The sequence below is a fragment of the Neovison vison genome, chromosome 11, assembly GCF_020171115.1.
Source record: "Neovison vison isolate M4711 chromosome 11, ASM_NN_V1, whole genome shotgun sequence".
Classification (NCBI taxonomy): domain Eukaryota; kingdom Metazoa; phylum Chordata; class Mammalia; order Carnivora; family Mustelidae; genus Neogale; species Neogale vison.
This window is the reverse complement of record NC_058101.1, coordinates 207851018-207868521: the sequence shown is the minus strand read 5'-3', so window position 1 is coordinate 207868521 and position 17504 is coordinate 207851018. Positions and strand designations below refer to the sequence as shown.

Genomic DNA, 17504 nt, shown 5'->3' with positions numbered 1-17504 from the left:
TAAGTACATTGACTCCATAATAGCGAAAACACCTACAAGTACGTGCATCTTCTCCTAGGTCTTCAGCTTGACAAACAGAGTTAGTGGAGTTTATACAGCATTTCAAAAATAACTGAAGAGCAAAAAGAACATGACAGCCATGGCTCATCCCAAGCTGTTCTATTCTTGAACATCCCTTAAAATTTACCATCTTAACCATTTTTCAGCATACAGTTCAGTGACACCACACTCAGATCATATAAGCATCTCTGCCGTCTACCTCCAGAACCACTTTCTTTTTCCTAAAGTGAAACTCCTGACCCACTCCAATGTTGATCATCATCAAAAATATGAAAATAATTCTATATAGTCACTAAAGTAAAAAAAAAAGTTCATTCATGTTCATAAGGAACTTTTATGTTTATTAAAATGCAAAAGCAATAACCATTACATCTGAGTCTGAAGAAATTTCTAAACATTTCCTAAATAATTCAGCAGCTTCAGACATACTGGGTCACATTACACAGTAAAAACCAGAATCCACACATCATTCAATTCTGAACAAACTGACACTTAGAGTTATCATTTCAGCCGACTCTACTTTCCTCTCATTTGATATGATTCCTTCCCCAAACCGAGCCTAATGTCATAGCTTTGGGTCATCTACAACCACTTCTATAATATAAAAATCTTTTAAAATAAATTGTCTAGCAAATGTCCTCAATATTCAAGTCTTACTGGGAGAATGCTTCCTTGGTTTTAAAGGTTGATTACTTGGATTCCTACAGAAAGCAAATAAAACATCTGAATTTGGCAGTATTTCACAAATTAACTTCAAACTTCTTATATAACAGAGTGGTTAAAAATACAGAAAGCTCATTTCAACACTTAAATTCCAGTCAGAGTCCCAGAGAATGGTATTTAACTTTTAATTATTTTTATAATTAATTTCATGCTTCTTAGATTCAGAAACTTGCCTGAAAGATATAAACTAATCATTCCTTCTTTAAATTGTGTTGTAATCACTATTGTTGATGGACATAGTTTACAGAAATCTTTGTTTCTTTGTATGTGACCTATTCATATATTTTTGTTACTAAGCAAGACTTCCAGAATATAGAAAGAGGCTCAAAAAATACCTAACCCTGTTCTCAATAAACTTCCCTGTAAGTGTACTCAAAGTCACAGCTAATGTATGTCTGAACAGGTGATGTAAAAGTGGCCACTACTATTGTTGATAAAATAATAGGGTTGGTGATATAACCTATCCATGATCATAAGTAAAAAAATAAATACCCTACTTTTCCCCAAAATACTCAGTGTTTCACACTGGAATGCATAATACAGAACAATAACTTACTGAATTGTACAGAACAATAACTTACTGACCACTTTAGAATGAGATTTCAATAATCATGCTAGCTAGTTAATATGCTGTTTATATTAAAAGCAGAGTACACCCCAACACATTATACTCTTCTGACTCCCAAGAGTCCATTATGGTTCATTTTATTACAGCTGGGAAACATAAGGAAATGTCAGCACAACTCTGTTTTATACCCAACACAAGTATCCTGGGATGCAGACAGACATATCTGAGAGGACACAGCTGATCCCAGAAAAGAGTAATTCTCAGAACTAGTCCTCAGCAGAAAAGACAGACCCTTCCATCTGTTCCTCAGGACCTGCTATTTCTTTGATGAAAATGCCCCAAATCAGAAAACCCACAGGGGAGAGTAACTAAGACGAAGACCCATAGAACAACAAGCTCCACATGATCTTCATGTTTCTTTGTTTTTGAACTTTAACACAACAAACTTCCAAAGCTTTCTTTTCAGGGACCAGCCCTCCCTCGTCATGCTTCCTTAAAAGTAATGCAAACGACCTCACCTACAACCTCCTGCAGCCACCTGCATCTGTGAGCAGTCACACGGCATACACCCTCCCATTGCGAGACACCCATCCTTCTGTGTTTTCATTGAGACCCTCAGGATTTTAAGCACAGATCATCTGCCCGGCTCTCAACCAGACTGCTGGCAAAGTGTTGATGGTGAACGGACCACCAAGGCGTTCCATGCTAGCCAGTAATGGTGCTCTTCCTCAATGAGGAAGCACGGCCAGCAAAATCAACAACTTTGAAACTCACATATTCAATTTCAAAAGATAACCAGTTTCCCTTAAAAATCCAGGACAACTATCACCTAAATCTACTTGCTCCATCAAAAACAGATCTTTGAGCTCAGGCTATAACTCACTACAAAACTGAACACTCCAGTGTTGTGCTTGTTTGGTCAATAGACAATCTTGCCCTAGAGCAACAGCTATGAAAACAAGATGCCTACATTATACAGTCATATTCCTCAAATTTTCCATATCATACAACCTATGCTCTCAAAGCAAAAGAACAAAATCTATTTACCTGTATTCCTGTCTGGCAAGATACAGCAATGCTTCTGCAAAATGCCGGGCAACACCTGTTTCAAAACACATAAATAAAACACGTTTGGTTATTGTTCAGGTAGAGAAAGGTATCTCACTCATGTGGTGAGTGTTTTACTAATAAGGTCATTCAGTGCTGCAGAGTCCTCACGCCCAGAATGCTCTAATAAATTAAACAATACAGAAAAATTTTGATGACATACATTTTTCATCAGAAAGGTTAATCAGGTAGGTGTGCTCATTGTAAATGCTGTTCCAGAACGGTAATGCAGTTCTATTTAATGTATGCCCCTAATGGGTCCTGGGAGTATTTTGAAAGCTGCTCTCAAGGGACTCCTACAATAAGGCAAATGGTCCCGCCAATTTGTGTGATGGCTTTTAAAATATTAGATGCAATTAGAGCCTGAAAGTGGAGGACTGCTGGGGCAGTATAGTGTACCGGGCCTGCCTCGTAGGATCTAAGCAGAGATGCTTTCATCCAGGGTGAGTCACAAAGAGGAATGGGGAAGAGAAGTCTGCGTTTACAGTCACAGTTTGGTAGTAAATGATGAAGGAAATATCTTACTTGATAAGGGAAGGTGGAAGTAATAGGAAATGGCTTTCCCTAGAAAATTTAGCTCTGTGAGCACAGACGAAAAGCACCTACAGTGAAGAGATCTCTGTGGGGATTTACGGCACTGCAGTCTAAACTCCGCCAGAGCAAAGGCTGAGCTTCCGCCCTGAATTCTCCACAGGTGCAGCTGCAGCCGTTCCTCCCAAACTCCCAGCCCAGAAACAGGCATTACTTATCCTGGAGCACGGATTTAGTGGAGGTGGGCGAGAGGGGAGGACGGCACACAGGGCCCCCCCCCCCAGCCCCTGCCCTCAACCGCCTTGGGCCCAGGACTCACACAGCTACTTCTGACAGATGGGACAGCAGTCACAAAGCCTCCCTCTGTGACCCTCCTCCATGCCTCTGCCATCCCTTGGCACTGGGGAAAGAATAATTCTTGCCCAAGTGTCATCAATTGCAGACAAGACAGCATGACCAATTTTCAACTCTAAACAAATCCAAGAGACAGAAGACAAAGCAATAATCAAATAAGAACCCACTAACCCCAAAATGTGGAATTAAAAATTCAAAAAGACATCTCCTACTCCTGTAAAGCTAACAGTTTCGTTGGGACAATGAGGGATTGATGAAAATACCAAAACACACCACAAAAAGTCAATGCCATCACCTAACTCCACCACCCGCACCAGGGTTCTCCACTCACCAGGTGGCATCATTCTGGCACTATTCTCTCCCTCACTAGCCCCTAGCCTTCAAGGTCAGATAAGGAAATAATGCACACACGCACACACATGTACACATGTACACATGCCCTGGGATCCCTGGGAATCTTCAATCCTTCTCATTCAGGGCCAATACACTTGTTTACGGACTTTTCCAGCAATTTCCAAAAAGCCTTACAGGTTAATACCAGGCCTAAGAAATAATCTCCCTCAAAAAAAAAAAAAAAAAAAGAGGAATGGTCTTGTGCGTCGGAGACATGCTGCAAACAGAGTGATCTGCATGGAGGATGGGCGCACGGGTCTCCACGGTGATGCTCAACCAGGTCCTGCAGGTGCACAGCCCTCCTGCACTCCCAGCCCCTGTGAGCACCCAGAGGGGGCGTGCTGGCTGGTCCACTGCAAAGCCCCGGACTGGTCTCTCAACCCACAGTCTCCTCCCCGGTGACATATCAAACATGCCACTTCTGGTTTATTTTTCTAAGGAATTACTAGCAACTGCTACACCACAGAAATGTTCACAACGGAGGTACAGGTGCATCCCTAATGTCAATCTTAGCTCCAAACTACCCAGCTGACTCCGTTCCACAGGGGCCCTTCAAGAAGGAGAAATGGAATCTGGATCCATTAGCCACCACACGAGCCGGCCAGTACCTTGGTGCTGCTGGTGTTTTCATCCAGATGAGCTGAATTCAAGGTGACATGATGAGGGTCCCACAGAAGGTTGGGCACGGGAACCAGAGGGGCGCATGAAGTGAGGTCAGGTGACACAGCAGAGAGGAAGGGAGGGGAGTCAGGAGTGGAGCTTGGCACCTGGGTTGGCCCTACACAGCAGAGGCACTGTCTTCCCCCAGCTAATCCCCATCAGATGTGGCAGCTCTAGACTAAACCCCTTCCCTGGTCCGGGTGTCTGGGCAGTGCACAGAATCACTGGGAGGGATCCAAGTGGTAAAGTGAGGTTCCTTTCAGATTCAGTGATGCACACCTGGGGCAGGGGCACACGCCCCATCAGGGTCTTCTGCAGAACTAGGAAACCCCCAGGGCCTGGACGTGCTACAACAACTGCACCCCCTGCGGCAGTGGGGGCCCTTCCAGGGGTGTCCCTGTCACGTGGCCAAGTTATGTTAGAGAAGAAAGAGCTTGAGAGCCATGGATTTAGGCAAACAAACCCCAGCTTATGGGACAAGTGATTCTAAAAAACTGTAGTGGTGCCCACGGCCAGCTCCTCTTGGTTAATCCTCAATGGCCCTCCATGCCCGACCCTCGGATCCCTCCACTCCAGCCCTCACATTCCCCCACTCCCATCCATGCTGCATGACCTGCCACCAACCTGCCACCAACCAACACAGCCACTTCCTCAGTACAAGGTTCCACCGAGGCAGCCCTCCCGCCCGTCACCACTGTGGATTCTGCAAGCAAGCTGCGTGGCTCTTCTCGGACCTCAAGCAGGAGAATATTAGGGCCCACAGAAATTACAAACAGTCATGGTGGACTTCACCTGCAACCTTCCTGAGGGCGGCCAATTTGTGTTCAAAAATGGCAGACACACGTCATCTTGACAGGTCGCTCCTAGCTGCAGCCACAGGTGAGACACTGGTGTTCAGTCTTAGGAAAAGGCCCTGTGCACACCTCTGCCTCCTCCAGCACGGGCTGAGGGGGCAGGAAGGTGGGACTCCCACGTGCATCCCTTGATCTCAAGGGTCCCTTCCTGCCCAGCAGTTACTCCAAAGCTCAATGCCACCAGCCTGCCTATTCCAGGAGAGCATGCAACCGCTGAGGGTAACTGGGGGACATCAGGCAAGGCACGTCGCAGGCAGCGGGGGTCAAACAGCATCTGTCCAACCGATGCCCGGGGTCTTCCTTGAGCACCTGCCCAAGTGCCCAGGAGCATGACACCAACACCACATGCTTTAGGAGCCCACAGCTGCTAATCACATCCTCCGTGCCCTAGTCCAGAGCCTTCCAACTGAAAATCTATCCCTAAAGCATCAATGTCAAGGCGTCACTGCACCCCATATCCTCAGCCCTCTCTGGGGGGGCCTTCTTTGATGCATCAGGTCAGAAGTGCTGGAGCAAATCCCGCTCGTCCAACACTGCACTCCCCGGCCCACAGGCTCAGTAAGCGTGAATCAGTGAAGCAATCGGAATCGGAAACGGTGCTGGTCAGGTGCACTGTCCACACCTGAAGTGCTTGCGAGATTGCGGCCGCCACACTGGATAGCACAGACGGCAAACGTCAGCATCATTTTTCAGATGAAGAAAACAAGATTTGGAGGTGAAGTCCTGTGCCAACCACACCCAAATTTAGAAATAAAGAATCCTGTAAGTGTTGTTATTTTGTCCTCACTCCTCAGTTTCTCTGGGCACATGCCCCTCTGTTCCTGCGTGGTCATTCTGGCGGGTATCACGAGAAGCCAGGCATGGACTCAGCAAGCCGTGGTTGCCTAGAGGTCCTCAGAGCCTTGCTTCCTGTGGTTGCTACAGCGAGTTCATGTTGTGCCCTTTCCATCTCAGGAATATACCACACAATGCAACGTGCCCCCCAAGCCTGTGACAGACGTGTTCTGCGGCGTGTTGAGAGCACAGGTTTACACAGACTCACTCCAACAACTCTTACTGCATAATTTAATGCTTTGCAAAGAGTGGCAGGCTTGTTCCCACAAGAAGCTGTGTCTTGTGACTCTCATCAATGAGACAGACAGCCCTTCCGTTTCACAGGGCGAGGACTGAGGACCCCCCCGCCCCGGGGCTAACAGGCCTCTCCCCCACACCCCCCGGCACTCTCCCGGGCCATGTGAGAGGCACTTAGGAGATGATACAGTGGCCGCAGGGTGCAGAGCCAGACTGAGGCTGGGACCAGAGCTCCCACCAGCTGGCCCCCACCTGGCTGCCACCCCGGAGTCCTGCGCACCCCTCGTGGGCTCAGCTGCATGCAGCATCAGGAGATGGCACTGCCAGCCGGGAGCTGTCTGCCTGCAGCGGCCCCTGGAGCAGCCGGCCCGGGCAGATGAGCGTCCTACACACAGCGCCTGTTGGCACGCAGCTCCCACGAGACCACATCCAGGGTGGCCGTGAGGGAGTGGCAAGTCCACACACGTGCCCACACGTGGACGAGGAAGTGTTCACATGCTGGCCACGTCCCTCCCTCACGGTGCAGGTCCCCCCACACACAGGCACAGTGTCTGTGACCGAGCGCAGGGTCCCCGGAGCCCCAGACACCAGCCTCAGGACTGTGCTCGGGGGCAGGCCACGTAGCCCCGGCATTCTCATCTGTGGCATGTCCGGGACATGGGGGCCCAAGGGGGCTTTCTGCAGCACAAGCCAGCAAACCAGCACAGTCTCCCTCGGTCAAGGGGCACACACTGTGCGCCAGCGCATGCAGGGCGCTGGGAAAGCACAGGGTGCCCGGCCGGCCGGCCGCTGCTCAAGGGCTCAAGAGCCCAGTGGACACGCAGCGCCGGGCTGACGGTCTGTGCCGAGCGCCGGCAAGTGCCGAGCATCCATGTCCCGTGAAGTGTTCCCACCACAAGCCAGAGAAGGGACACGAACCCTCTGGGAGGTGATGGGTGCGTCTGTGACCGCGACTACAGGGACGGAGTACGTATCCAAACACACTCCGCACACTGTCCGGGTCAAACCGTGCCAGGTCTCGGGTGTCAGCTGGGAAAGTCTTCCACCCCAAATGTTCACTCAAGTTTTCCTGCGCCTTTAAACACACGGGCACGTGGACACACATGGACACGCACACGGAAACACACAGGACATTTCTACAAAACCCCCCGTGACACTGGCGCTCGCTGGCCAGGAAGACGTGTCCTTGGGGAACCACCCACACACAGGGGATGCTGTGTGTCTACACAGCAACATACTCGACTCGTCCGTCCTTCCACACACACGGTCCAACGTGGTCATAAGTCGGCAGTGGCCACGGGACAAATCACACAGAAGAGCAGAGTGTGTGAGTGCCCACGAAAAAGACGTCAGCCTCCCTCCGACGGGTGAGGAGCAGAAAGAGGGCCTTCGTGGCAGAGCCAGAAATCAAGGGTCTGACTGTCCCCTGACAAAGCTCCTGACGAGGACGCTCGTGGTTCGGGGCTCGGAAGCACAGCGTGTATCCAGAGCAGGCGTGGGGCAGACGAGCACAGGCCCCCTCCCCACACCCAGGGACACGAGCCAGAGGGGACCAGAGAACAGGGGGCTGGGGTGGCGTCCTGGGGCCAGAAACAGGGAGGCTGGTGACAAGCCTTGCACACTCAACCGAGCTGCCGCAGAGCCCAGCTCCAGCTCCCCCGGGAGAGCAGCGGGCGGTCCGCTCCCCCGGCCCTCACATCCCTGAGCAGGACACCGGGGTATTCTCCTCGGAGACTAAAACAGGCAGAGAGAACATACCTCTGGCTGATGTAGGCCTTCCAGTTAAAACTGGCTTGCCACTAGATCTGTGGAAAATTCCACCAGCCAATAAGCCCCACTTACTCACCAAAAACAAAGTCTGCATGAATGTTTAATGTCTCACAGTTAATGAAGACTCACAGCTGAGCATTACCATGCGTTTGAAGCGACCCCCACTTTGAGAACGACAGACAAAATCAGAGGAAACAGAAACAATACCAGAAACAAGAGGACTTTTTTTTTAAGGTTTTATTTTTATTTATTTGAGAGCAAGAGACACCTCAGACGGGGGATGGAGCAGAGGGAGAAGCAGGCTCCCCACTGAGCAGAGAGCCCAGCATGGGGCTCGATCCCAGGACCCCGAGATCATGACCCGAGCTGAAGGTAGAGGTTTCACGGAGCCACCCAGTGCACCCCAAAGCCCATCTGAACTCAGTCTTGACCTCATTATTCAAAACGTGTCCAGGAAACCTGGATAAAGGCCAAAACTGGGCTAGGAGTAAGAAGCAAACTCTGGTCCAGTCCAGAGTCACTTTCTGACAAAACATCCATAAAGGGTGGTAAAATGAGGAGTTAGGGCAAGGCTTCTATTTAAGCAATGGGAAGGAAGACGGCAGGTGTGAGTGAAGGAACAGAGGGCAGAGCAGGGGGCAGAACCGAAGAACAGACCCTCACGGATATGGTCAATGCCGCGGCCAAGAAGCAGCAGCAGCTCAGTGAGGCTGACACAGGGGATCTTCCCACCAAAGGTGCAGAGGCAACCGGGCGCCTACACAGAAAATAATGAACCTTGACACACAGCTTACAGCCTCCCAAAAATTAACTTGAAATAAATCAGATTAAATGTAAAAGGCAACATTCCAGATCCCCTAGCAGACAACAGGGAAGAAAACCCTGGATGCCCTTTCTCGTGGCGATGGCATTTCAGGCACAACAGCAAAGGCTCTGCCATGGAAGAAAGAGTTGGTAAGTGGCACTTCACGAAAATTAAACACTTCTGCTGTGTGAGACACACGTTCCAGAGAAGACAACAAGCCACAGACAGGAGGAAATATTTGCAAAAGACTCATCTCTTAAAGCACGATTATCCTCCAAATATGCAAAGAACACTTAAAACCCAGCAGGAAAACACACAAGTCGATCCAAACATGGGCCGAAGACCCTGACACACATCTCAGCAAACATCTGACCAAAGGAGTTACACAAAAGCCTAAGTGAGACCCCCCCTCCGCACCTGTGGCAATGGCCAGCATGCAGAGCGCTGACCCAGCACGTGCTGGTGAGGATGCGGTGCCCGGGGCTCCCCCTCACTACTGGCGGCAGGTAGACGGTGCCGCCACAGTAGGAGAGGGGCTGACTGCTTCCTACAAAACTGACCACACCCTCATGTACAATTCAGAAATCCTGCTCCTTGCTATTTCCCAAAGTGGCTGAAAACCTATGCCCACATGAAACCTGCATGTGGATTTTACAGCAGGGTTATCATAACTCCAAAACCTGGAAGCAAGCAGGCAAGATGTCCTCCAGCAGGTAAATGGATAAAATGGTCCTTCCAGACAATACAATATTACTCAACACAAAAAAAGAAATGAGCCACCCAACCATGAAGACACGGAGAAACCTCCAATGTGCTTCACCCAGTGGAGGAAGCCAGTCTGAGGGCTACTTGCTCTGGGATTCCAACTCTGTGACCTTCTAGAAAAGGCAGAACTACAGACACAGTAAACAGATGAGTGGCTTCCAGGGGATGAGGATGGAGAGGGAGACTTGGGGATGGAGAGGGAGGGCTGGGGATGGAGAGGGAGGGCTGGGGCTGGAGAGGGAGGGCTGGGGCTGGAGAGGGAGGGATGGGGAGGGAGGGCTGGGGATGGAGAGGGGCAGGGGGAGCACAGAGGGTTTAGGGCGGTGAGACTACTCTGTGTGACCCTGTCATGGCAGGTAAGAATCTCCACACATTCGTGCAAACCCCTGAGTGTGCGACACCGACAGTGACCCTGACGTGCACTGAGGATGTGGGGGATGAGGACGTGTCCATGGGGGCTCCTCAGTGGTGACAACGCCCCGACCAGCTTGTAGTGTGGGGAGAGGAGGAAGGGGGGATGGGGGGAACAGATGTCATTTGTCCCCAGAGATCTGTGCCTTTTGCACAATTTGCTATTAATGTGCAACTGCTCTGGAAAAAAAAAAAAAAAGATCTCCAAAAAGAATTTTTCCTTCACATGAAACATAAGCATTTCTGGGAGGACAGGAATGGTTCCAGCATACAGTGAACAGAGGTCCTGCTGTGGATGCCCTTCCCTACCAGCTCCTGGCTCTGACTTGGTGCCCACCCCCCGGGCCTCCCCTGGATCCTTCCTCCTTGACCCTGACAGATCTTGCTGGGCCCTGTAGGCAGGAAGTCTATGACCTCCACAGACTTGGGATGACTTCACTGCCCAAATCTCCAGCATGGCTGATGTGTTCCCTTAGGTTGAGGAGCTACCTGTGAATTGCTCTGCAAAACACACAGGAATTCCCAGACACGTACCACCTGAAACACTGATGATTCCACCTCCTGTTATGGAACAGAAAGAGAGAGTGAACACAAACATTAAAAATCAACTCACCAGACAGAATTAATAGCTCCCCTTCACGGCTATGGCAGTAAAACAACACCACCACCACACCAAAGTCCCTCTCAAACCACAAAAGCATCCCTTCCACAGCCACAGACACACAGCTCAGCGCATATGTGCAGAGCGAGGTCAACAGTCCCCCCATCCTAGGAACACGGCCAGGGGTACATAAACACCCAGGGGGACAGGAAGCCCCTCCAGCCCCACCACGCCTTCGCAGCACACACCCCTGCAGGAAGCTGGCACAGAGACGCTGTGCATCATGGCTGCGACGTGAATAAGTGAATGGATCCACGAGCCCTGCTACACCACGAAGCATGATCACATGACCTGAACACCAAAATGAAACGCCATTGGCAATGTGGTGGTGCAACCATCTTACGGAGGCCAAACAAGGCTCTGCCTGTGATTTTAGGGGAAAAAGGGAAAACCCCGAAGTTGCTTTACTGCAGAGAACTCTGGCTGAAATCGCAAGGAGGTGCAGGTGCCACACAACCAAATACCGACAGGTCATGTTCCCCAGGCTTTGCTCAACAATACTGTGTCTGTTGTTAAAGCAGTCACAGCTGATGCCCTGCCAGAGGCCAGGACCCAAAGCAAAATCTCACACCCAGCTCCTGTGCTGCTGGAAAGCACTGGGGGCTGGTGAGGTTCCCAGACCACGTGCTCCAGAAGCCTGGGTGCCCCTCAGTCCTCAAACCAAGGAGCAACTTTCAAAGCAGAGAACCATATATTGTGTGAGCTGTGGAGTATTTCCACCCATGATAACCCCCTTCTAAGTGCATGACGGACAGCACTTCCCAGCCTGAAAAGAACTGTTCTTTGCAACAAGGGCAGAGGACCCATGCAGCCACCTCTGCACGCTCACAGGGCGCATCTCTGTGTGCTGTCCATGTGTGAAAACACAAGCAATCAGCAGACTTACACAGCCAATGGCACTGTGATCAGAAACACCATCTTTCCTCCCCAATGTGCTCAAACACTTTCCCCAGGGTGATCACAGCTGCCACAGATGGCTCACGTGGCCCAGCTGTGTGGTCCCTCCGCGTGAATGTTAACTGTCCAGCTGTGAGCCTGGCTGCCCAGCTGTGTGCTTGACTAGCCTCAGGGTGTCCAGATAGCACCCTGGTTTCTGCCTGCGTCTGAGGTGTTTCCAGGAGAGACAAGCACTGGACCCCACTCCTGGCCCCATGGTGCACGGTCCTGTCCCATCCCCTGAGTGCCTCAGGACAACATAAGCTGGAGGACAGAGGGACCTGGCCCCCCTTTCCTGCTTCACGGCAGCAGCTGGGACACCTTAGCACGTCCACTGCCCTTGTACTGAAGACGGACGTGCCGTCTCCTGGTCTTTGGATGCCCCTGGGCCTGCAGATGCAGACTGCTGGCTTCTCGGCCTACGGAAGAGCATGAGCTGCTTCTCACACTAGAGCTCATCTCAGACAGAGACAGAGGGAGACAGACGGCTGTGACATATGGACACACAGATGAATTCTGCTCTGGAGAACCCTGACTAATGCCACAGACTCCTCCGGTTCCCTGCTGACAAGCTCACACCCCACTGTGTCTGGATGCCTGGAGAGGAGGTCCTCAGCCACACTGCCTGGAGGACCCGTTCAGTGCATCCACCTACGCCAACACCTGATTCCACAGGCCCAGCTGGCAGTGCCCTGTGAGGGAAGGTGGCCCAGGTGGTCCAGCCAGGGACTCCTGTGCTAACAGCTCATCCCAGGCTCGCCCAGGGAGGGACAGGGCTATGGGGAGGCAGAGGTCGCTGTCCACAGCAGGGGTGCTGCTCATGCGCTTGTGTGGCTTCTGGATTATTCCCAACTTTTTACTGGACGACACTGAGAACTGCGGGAGCTATTCTGACTCCTGAGTCCCGTCACTGTGGGAAATCCCAGAAGGACAGGATGCAGGGGAGATGGCCCTTCCGTGGGACAGTGAGCAGGCAGCTGTGTTGGGGGTGGAAGGGCAGAAACAAGGCATCGGCATGAGGTCCTAGAGCCAGGGAAGCCAACCGTGACATGCCCCGAAAAGGATGATGGGAGGAGAGGCTGCAGGGCCGGCCGTGCCCTGGGAGCAGGGCCTCCACGCTGCCCGGTGCTCTCTGCTCAAGAAGTGCCTCCTCACACGGCCCCTGTATCTGTCCTCCTTCTGGAAGCCAGAATAGCAAGAGTCCCTGTGCCCAGCCCTCCCGCTGAAGGTTGGCTCGGGAGAAACCATGCTGATCTGGAAAGGTAGCCCCAGGCTCGTGGGGTGCTGACAGGGTCTTTAGGATGTAGAAAATGAAGCGCCCCACAGCAGGCTGCCCTTTAAGCCTCATGAAGGAGTCCAAGAGCCCATTTCTGAAAGTCCTTGGGCTGCACAGGGTCGGAGGCCTTGTGCCGGGAAGCTCCAAGACACACACGTGCTTTGTACAAAATCATCACACTCCTCAAAAGTGAGAACAACTAAGAAAAGTTGCAGATATTTCCATTCTTGTAAGAGAAGCCATTTAACTTAATTTTACAGAACATTTATCTGAGCTTAAAAATAGCAGAAACTGGCACATAATGAGTTTGGACCAGCTGTTTCACGACATTGGCCCTCATATTTGTTTTTCTAGATTTCAGAACTATTGATTGACGAAGTTAGGAACTTAGGAACTAATTAAGAGCTCACACTGTACCAAGGCTCTGAAAAGGCGTAACAATTTAAATGATGTGAAGAAATATCATTTCTTTGACTTTTTAAAATGCATCAGTGCGAGCAGTCACCTTGAGGACTGGTCGTGTGGCCCCACGGCTGACGGGCTGTCCCACGGGGTCGGCCGTGAGTGTCCCAGAGAATCTGATCCACACAGGGACGAAGAGCACTGACACTTCGGAAAACCTGAGGGCTTCCAAGAGCTCCGTCATTCTCGTGGAAGTGGGGCTAACTGTCTCCTCTGAAAGTTCAAGAATATCCAACATCTGATTTATAAGTACCTACCGGACCCAATACTCCTCTCGTCACCCCCCCCCCATGCCGGGACCCCACAGAACCGCAGGGACTGGGCCCACTGGCAAGCCTTCCTCACTCGACCTGCCAGTGTGGGACCCCACTGCCTTGACTTCTGGCTCCCTCCCAGTCTTCACTGCGAACCCTGGCCTCTCCCTGTCTCCTGTTCTCCAGGCCAAGGACACAACCACCGGCTCCTGTCACCCTTGGGCCCTGGCCCTAAACCCTGAGCCCTCAGAGACACACACACAACTGCCTACTTGATCACACTCGCATGTCTCATGGGACCTCAAAATTAGTGTGTCCCCCAAACAGTCTCCCCTCCAACTGAGCTCCAGCGCACCATCCCTGGCACAGGGCCCTGCCTCACCCTGCAGTCCTCAGTCCTCTGTGGGAAGACCTGGCCAGGGCCTCACCACCCACCCGACTGCTGTCCCGTCCCAGGCTACCAGCACCCCCATTAGCCCAGCCCCCCCCCGACCACCCTGCCTGCTCCCACTCTCGTGCCCTCATAACTGGTCCTCAGAGGCACACCAAGGTAATGCTCTAAGCCAGTCTTTACGTCAGTCTCGGCCCAGAACACTCTGACAACTCCTCAGAGAACTTGGTCCCTCAACGCCGCCAAGCCCCAGAGTTCTGTGACAGGAGCCAATGACCTTAGGCCCACTCAAGAGTTTAAGCCACACCAGCCCTTCCATCAGCCAAGCACACCCCAGGGACTTTGCACGTGCTGCCCTCTGCTGGCAAGCTCTCCTCCAGGGTGTCCTCACTGACCACTGGCCTCAGAGTCCTGCCGAAGTCTCCCCATCAGTGAGCCCTCCCCCACTTCTCAACAATGCTATGGCTCTGCACCCAGTCCTCCGCGCTTCCTCCACCGTACTCCCTCACAGCTCCACAGCCTGGGGCTCCCACCTGTGTCTGTCTGCTCTCCAGCTGCAGAGAGGGAGCAAAAGTTCTGGGGAGGCAGGACTGTCTGTGGTGGTCACAGTGTGAGCTCTGGGCACACAGCTGTGGCTGACACGTGGCACGCCAGAAAAATGGTCTGCTGTGTCAGTAGACTAATGCGTACGGGGCGACTGTCCAGCTTCCTTGGATCCCACGACCCTTTAACACACGAGGTCGTATGTGGACCTGTAACGACCCCCTCCCACACAGCAGGGAAGGGGGGAACTGCTGCGTCTGAAGTGTGGAGTCCAGAGAGCACAGGGACTCTTTCCAGCTGCTCCCCAAGCAGGGCCCTGTGGGACCATCTCCTGGGTGAACTCTGAAGGAAGTTCATGTACCACAAAGGGCTCGGGGGCAGCAACAGTAAGCTTGCAGGCGGAGGGACACACAGTTAGGACAGCGCTGACCCACACCACAGGCTTCTGGACCACCCTCACTACAGTCCTGGGATGTGAGCCCACAGGGCCCCCCACTTTAAAGGTGTCTTGAGGAGAGGAGTCAAGATGGAGATGCAGTAGCAGCTGAGATGACATCAGCTCGCAGGAGATCAGCTGGACAGCTATCAAACCACTCCGAACACTTACAAACCCCACAGGACATCGAAGAGAAGAGCAGTGATTCTAGGAACAGAAAATCGACCACTTTCTGAAAGGTAGGACGTATGGAGAAGAGAATCTGAAGTGACAGGAAGATAGACCACAGGGGGCGGGGCCGGCTCCCAGCAAGCAGTGGAGCAATGGAGCACAAAATCAGGACTTTTACAAGTCCACTCCACTGAGGGACGTCGCTCCAGAGACTAAGCCGGGGTGAAGCCCACACGGGGACAGTGAGGCCTCAGATCCCACAGGGTCACAGAAGGATCAGGGGTGTCTGAGTGTGGCAGAGCTCACAGTATGGGAGTGGGGAAGCCACAGCAGAGACGAAGCGGAGGAGTCAGCTCTCAGCTCAGGGTTACCTTAAACCGTGATCCATGGCATAGGCCACTGCTCTGTGAGTGGGGAACCCACAAGTGACAGATCTGGGGACACCCCCCGGGAAGAGCTCCGGGATCTCCGGGGTTCAGAGACTCCAAACAGGGCCATGCACCAGAGACAGAGATGGTCAATCACAGGCTGGGTGAGATCAGAGGGTGGCCGGAGACCAGGGAGACGGGAGGGACTGACGGCTCATCTCCAAGGGCGCACTGAGGAGTGAGACCCCAAGCTCTCGGCTCCTCCGGCTGGAGACTGAGAGGCCGCCATCTTCATTCCTGTCCTCCAGAACAGTACAGAAAGAGCTCAGGGAACAAAAGTCCCCAAGAGCAAACCCGAGCGGATTACTTAGCCGGGCCCCTGGCAAGAACAGCGCAGTTCCGCCTCAGGTAAAGACACATGAGAATCACTGAAACAGACCCCTCCTGCAGGAGATCAGCAAGAACATCCAGCAAGACCAAGCTCACTGATCAAGGAAAATAGAGGAATTCCAGAGGAGGAGAAGGCAAAGCATGGAATTTATGGTTTTCTCCCCACAATCCTGTAGTCTTGCAAAGTTAATTAATTTTTTAAAATTTTTTTTCCTTATTCTATTTTTTAAACTTTTACTCTTTCCTCTTTCAATGTTGTTTTTTTTTTTTGAGTTCCTGGTTTGTTTGTTTGTTTTAATTTTTCCAATTTATTTATTTTCAGAAAAACAGTATTCATTATTTTTTCACCACACCCAGTGCTCCATGCAATCCGTGCCCTCTATAATACCCACCACCTGGTACCCCAACCTCCCACCACCCCCCGCCACTTCAAATCCCTCAGATTGTTTTTCAGAGTCCATAGTCTCTCATGATTCACCTCCCCTTCCCATTTCCCCCAACTCCCTTCTCCTTTCTAACACCTCTTGTCCTCCATGATATTTGTTATGCTCCACAAATAAGTGAAACCATATGATAATTGACTCTCTCTGCTTAACTTATTTCACTCAGCATAATCTCTTCCAGTCCCGTCCATGTTGCTACAAAAGTTGGGTATTCATCCTTTCTGATGGAGGCATAATACTCCATAGTGTATATGGACCACATCTTCCTTATCCATTCATCCGTTGAAGGGCATCTTGGTTCTTTCCCCAGTTTGGCGACCGTGGCCATTGCTGCTATAAACATTGGGGTACAGATGGCCCTTCTTTTCACGACATCTATATCTTTGGGGTAAATACCCAGGAGTGCAATTGTAGGGTCATAGGGAAGCTCTATTTTTAATTTCTTGAGGAATCTCCACACTGTTCTCCAAAGAGTTTATCTTAACAATACCTTTCTTTAAAAAAATATTTTTGAACCTTCATTATTATGGTCATATTTTATTGTTCATTGTATCTAACTTTATTTTTTGTACACACATAGGGTTTTTTCTTCTAAAAAATTTGGGGATACAAATTCTTCTAATAGATCAAAATATACCCTAAATCTAGCACAGGGCTTTGTTCTAGTCTCCAGCCAGAACAAATTCTCTCCACTTCCTTTTTCTTTCTCTACCCAACCAACTTATCAAGTCCTTTTCTGAATTTATTTTATTTTATTTTCAATGTAGCAGTATTCATTGTTTTTGCACCGCACCCAGTGCTCCATGCAATCCGTGCCCTCTCTATTACCCATAACCTGGTTCCCCCAACCTCCCACCCCCCACCCCTTCAAAACCCTCAGCTTGTTTTTCAAAGTCCATAGTCTCTCATGGTTCACCTCCCCTTCCAATTTCCCTCAACTCCCTTCTCTCTAACTCCCCTTGTCCTCCATGCTATTTGTTATGCTCCACACATAAGTGAAACCATATGATTTTTTGAATTTTTTTAAAATTTACATCTTTACAGTCATATTCCATCCCTTCATTGTGTTTACGCTTGTTCTTTTTTTTTATTTTTTTTATT

At 50.9% G+C, this 17504-nt stretch overlaps 1 long non-coding RNA gene across 1 annotated transcript in view; it reads right to left on the bottom strand.

Moving 5' to 3' along the window:
* LOC122890050 overlaps positions 1–17504 on the bottom strand; it is a 271781-nt gene that overhangs the window by 81364 nt on the left and 172913 nt on the right. Inside the window, exon 3 of the long non-coding RNA XR_006381025.1 lies at positions 2399–2453. This is a non-coding gene — a long non-coding RNA (uncharacterized LOC122890050). The remainder of the gene's footprint in view (positions 1–2398; positions 2454–17504) is intronic.